A 5600-nucleotide genomic window follows, 5' to 3' on the forward strand; every position below is an offset into this window, starting at 1 on the left:
TCACTGTGGTTTTGTTCTTGACTAAAACCATTAATAGAAAAAAATGAAGATTTTTAATTTTATCTGTATGGGTGTCTTGTGACTTGCCCGTGTGTATGTTTGTACATCATATGCATGCCTGGTGCCCATGGAGGTCTGAAGAGGGTGTTGGAACCACTGGGACTGGAGGGACAGATGATTTGTGAACTGCCACGAGAACGCTGGGACCTGAGTCCAGTTCTTCGGCATCCATATTGGGCAGCTCTGTAATGCAGATCCAGGAGAATTGACAGTCTCATCTGGTTTCTGTGGGCACTCAGATACACATGCAAAGACAGACCCAAACACAAATAAACAATAAACAAAAGTTTAAAGTAATGCCGGGACGAGGATGTAGATTAGTTGGTAGAGAGCTGGTCCAGCTTCATGAAGCCCTGGCTGTAGTCCTTACCACTTTATAAGCTTGGCCTGGTTGTATATACCTATAAATCCTAGCACTCAGAGGGTAGAAGCAAGAGGATCAAAAACTGAAGGTCATCCTAAGCTGAGTGTCACATAAATACATAAACAAAACATTAATACTAGGGGCCTATAAAGAGTACGAGCTTTTGCAGAGGGCCCAAGTTTATTTCCCAGCCCATACAGACAGCTCACAATCAACCTATAACCAAAGCTCCACATGATTAACAGCTCTGGCCTCCATAGGCATCTGCGTGTGTGTGTGTGTGGGTGTGGGTGTGTGGGTGGGTGGGTGGGTGGTGTAAACCAGATGTTAACATTGGGGTCTTCTCAGCGCTTGCTATGTAGTGTCCAAAGGCACCTGGGTTTTCATAGGACTGATAGCTCTGGACTTAAGCCTGTTTTGTTTTGTTTGAGGCACTGTATATCTCTGACTAACCTAGAACTCACAGAGATCCACCTGCCCCCACCCCACCCCCCTCCGCTCCCAAGTCTTGGGGTTAAAGGTGTGTACCTAGACTTTGTGTGCCTTTACATGGCCTTTGAAAGAAGGTTATGAGTGATTTTGAGTTGTGGCCTGATTAGCAGCTGGATGCTGCTGATACCCCTCAGCCGTGTTCTTTGCAAGTTTTTCACTAATTTTCGCATACTGCAAAACCAAGCCAAAATATTTCCCTTTTTGTATCTTTTTAAACAGGGTTTTCCAAAGTTCTGAATTTGTCAGACTAAGCCAGGTGAGAGGAAATTAAAATTTTCTGAGGCCTCTTTAGCTGACATGGCCCCTTATTCTTACCATATATGGTGTGTGTCAGTAACTGTTCCAGGAGGCAGCAATGCTGTTTTCGTCACCCACTTCATAGTGGAGGTGCTGAGTTCTAGAGAGAGGGCTCCCTTAAGCTTATGTGGATTTTGAACTGTGGTTTTAAGCCTATTTTCCAAAACACAACACAGCTTTAATACCTTCCAACAACTGGTAATAACTACAGACTCTTTTCTACAAGTTTCTCTGCCATCAAGCGAAATGCCACTCGTAATTTTATCCTAGGCATGTACTCATTCAGTAGAGGCCAAGACTTTCTTGTGGGTTGATAGTAGAGATTTCATTGAGTATCTTTCTAGAGGAGCAGGTTTCAGGAGATGCCTTCTGTGGGATATGCTATGGTTGGCCTGCTGCTGTAGGTGATGCAGTCAACAAGGCAGGGACCAGGTATCAGACTTAACTGTCATCTGTAATGCTAGACAATTACATCCATAGCCTTGAGAGGAAAAGGGCAAGTCAAATTACTTAAAGACAAAACTTAGTCTGCCTCAGGAGCAGAGGCAGGTAGATCTCTGTGAGTTCAAGGCCGGTCTATACCACATAGTGAGTTCCAGGCCAGCCTGGGTTACTTAGTGAGACCCTGTTTCAAAAAAGAAAAGTAAAGTAACTTGTAATTATCAGCAAGCCAACATTTACTGAGTCTGTTTTAGCTTTTTTTTTTTCTTTTTTGAGCTTATTTTTAGTATTACTGGAATTGTTTGCTTGCATGATGTCAGATTAGACATTTTTCCCTTCCAAGTTTGACTCAATGAAATATCCCAAAAAAGTAGGGTTAGCAGGTTTGTTTTCAGTTCTATCATTAAAAGACAAACAAATAAATGGGCTAGAGAGATGAGTGGTTAAGAGCACCGTCTGCTCTTTAAAGGGCCCGGGTTTAATTCCCAGCACCCACATGGCAGCTCACAACTGTCTGTAATGCCATTTCCAAGGGATCTGACACCTTCACACTAATGCACATTAAATAAAAATTAAAAAGAGTTTTAAACATCCTGGGCCTCTCTCTAATGGCACTGCATACACTTGGTGCACAAATGTAAATGCAGGCAAAGCCCATACACACAATCTAGTGTCTAGTTGGAAGTTTCCATAATTCCAAACGAGAAGTCAGACTAGCCACATGGGTGTAATCCCAGCACTTGCAAGGAGGCAAGAGGATCGGGAGTTTGAGGCTAGCCTGACAGTGTGCTCTGACCATGCCTTTCAAACAAGCAGTGGGATAAGGGAGCTAAATACAAGTACATACAAGGTACCTGGTACTGCTTGGAATTTTTAAGATTGTTTTAGAGATTATTAATCATTAGTATACATAAAGTGCCTGTCACAACAGGCACTTTATTGAGCTAGAAAGTAGCTCAATAGCTGTTCGTTATTGGCAAGGTTAGCGCTGACTTCATTTATCTGTTTACTTATTTTGAGGCAGGGTCTTATGAAGCCCAGATTGGGCCTGAATTTACCATGTAGTTGAGGATGACTGTGAACTTTACATCTTCCTGCCTCTACCTCGTAACACTGACATGTGCCACCACACCAGTCTAATGTGGTTCTAGGGATCAAACTCGGGGCCCTTTGCATGGTAGCAGACCCTGCCAGCTGAGCTGCATCCGAGCCCTGATACTGACTTCCCAAAAAGAGGCTGTAACTATAACCCACTTCTGAGATTAGAGTACATCTAAGAAACTTGAAATAAAAACTCCAGTAAGCAATTGAACATCATGGAGTCTGCTTTTTCTGTAGGCCTTGCAGGCCTTCAGTGCAAGTTGCTACTTGTACTCTATACAGGTCTGACACACTGGAGGGTCTAGTATACAAGAGGAGGAGAGGGGAGTGCTTGTCTTGGTCATATTAACAGGAGCAGTGAGAGGCTGACAGCATTATGACAAGAAGCAAAGCCTTTCAAAGAGTGTAAGTACACTGTAGTGAAGAGAGTCAAGCTGCTCAACATAGAGACAGTATAGCAATTTTCATCAAGTGCTAGTAGTGGTAAATCCCTACAAATGTAGCCAGCTTAAGCAGTAAAGAGGCCATTAGAGACGAGGATGTAGCTCAGTGGTGCAGCACTTGCCTAGCATGCGCAGAGCCTGGGCTCACCCTCGGCATCACTCTCAAAAAACAAGTCAGTGGTGGAAAAAAATTAAACAAGAAAGCTAAAGAAAGTTAGGGACCAGGGTGGTTACATAGTATGGCTCCTTTGCTGATGTTAGACTGGTTTCTCAGCTGTTGCCCTGTCTTATGAGTTTATATTCAAGGCTCAATGTTAGCTGGCTCTGTGTGTGTGTGTTTAAGTTGCAAAAGACAGAAATCTGGCCCCTTTCTGTTTCTGTAGTGGGAGCATACTGACCCCATCTAGATTCACACAGGAGAGATTCGCAGATGCTGGTATATGAGTAATGTATATTATCTACTGCAACTATGAGTCTAAAATATGTGTGTGTCTGTATGTGTGTAGATAGAAAACATAAGTTGACATTGCATTCTCTTGCACATAGAATAAATGCGCAGTCGCGTTTGATTATGTTATAGTTATGGTGTGTGTTTGTATGATGGGGGGTGGTTAAGGACGTAGCAGACATATTTGTGACACTGTCCAAATGACTTAAACTCCATAGGTAATAGTCCTTGAGATCATTGGAGATAAAGTACTAGACGAGTGAGGAGGGAGCTGGAAGAAGGGTAGAGATGGAAGTTAAAGGATTATTTGAGCTCACAGATCTTGTTTACTGGTAATGACAAGCTTGTCGCTTAGGTGGAACTCAGAACAAAAGACACAGTTATCAGAAGAGACAGCCAAGGAACTCAGAGGCCAAGACATTGGAAGGATCCTTTGTGCGTTTCAGTTACCAAGACACAACTAGAGTAGTGTTCCACAGAGACAGAGGAACTAAAATCCTAAGGGTAAGAGCACATGCTGCTTTTCCAGAGCACCGGAGCTCTTAACTGCCCGGGACTCTAGTTCCAGAGGGTTCAGCACCTGCACACACATGGCAAATATTCACGCAAATACACATACAGGTAAACATTTCTTGAATGGTGAAAAAGGTGGCTTAGTTTGGCTTAAGGCTTCAATAAGAGTCCTTTATGACGAGCAGCAGGCTTTAAACACAGATAAAACAACAGAGCAAAACGGAAGCAGGGCTAGGCTCTGTTCTCTCAGAGCCCACCCAGTGGCATACTTCCCAGAAGGCTGCACCTCCTGAACCTTTCCTAAAATAAAATCTTAAAAGAACTTGAGCAGCAAGTGTCAGTAAGGACAGGAAACTCCACCTCAAGGCCCAGTGGGCAGGAAGTGGGAGAGAAAAGTGCTACCCTGAAAGTAATGCAGGGCAAAGAGCAGAATCTGAGGGCACGAGCCCAGAATCACTGTTAGAGTTCAGAGGTCAGGCATTTTTACAGTAACAGCCCAGCCCCTTCTATCAAGCGGTGCAGCATGCACGCTAGTAAATGGATAAGAATCCTTTCCATGTTGTGTAGAGAGCCGTGAAACTAAGGAAAACTCACCTTCATTTTGGAAGGCAAAGGGTTAGTTTAAAGGGAACAGTCATTATTTGGTAGTGTTGCCAGGATAGAATTCAGACCTCAGTTTGGAAGAGAGGTCAGAACTATATGAGTTTTTGTGTAAAATGCATGTGAAAGTGGCCATTATTTTCAACACAGGCGGGCCTGATAGAACCTGCCCGAGCTGCTGCTTCTGTTAAATGCCATCAGCTGCCTCCATCCTCCGCAGTGATCTATGGTGTCATCCCTCTGAGTCCTCTTGTTAAGATCTGTTTTTCTAAAAGAGCTTATTTGGAGGTGATACATCACTAGGGAGGGCTTTGAGAGCTTGTGCTCTCAGGCTTCAGTTCCCAAGCCTCTCGTTCAAGTCCTGTCATGGTACACTTAGTATATGATAACGCTTCTGGTCCTCTGGCTTCCTTGTCGCATTGCCGGGCTCATCACCATGCAGTGCTTATGTCACCGGCACCTTAGCTGCTGAACATGCATTGTTACTCAAACATCATGCCTCATTCCCCTCCTGCCATTTAAAAATCCGTATTGTGGTCAAGGAATAGGCAAAACTTGTATGGCCTGGAAGTTTTGTAATTAGACTTCAAGCCTCAAGGTGGCCCAGAGGGACCAAGGCATCGCAGCACAAGCCTGGCAAGAGTTCATCACTGGAACACCAGTAAGGATGGAGAGAGCTGGCCCCATGGATGTTCTCCATATACACGCCATAGTATGCACTCACCCACACATTTTACCAAGAAACAAAACAAATTTCTAAATAAAATCTGGACTACAGTAATGAGGCTGTAGTGCATTACTGCAGTGGAGAAAAGTTGAAGGCTCTTTAAACTTCAAAAGG

The sequence above is a fragment of the Meriones unguiculatus genome, chromosome 14, assembly GCF_030254825.1.
Source record: "Meriones unguiculatus strain TT.TT164.6M chromosome 14, Bangor_MerUng_6.1, whole genome shotgun sequence".
Taxonomy (NCBI): domain Eukaryota; kingdom Metazoa; phylum Chordata; class Mammalia; order Rodentia; family Muridae; genus Meriones; species Meriones unguiculatus.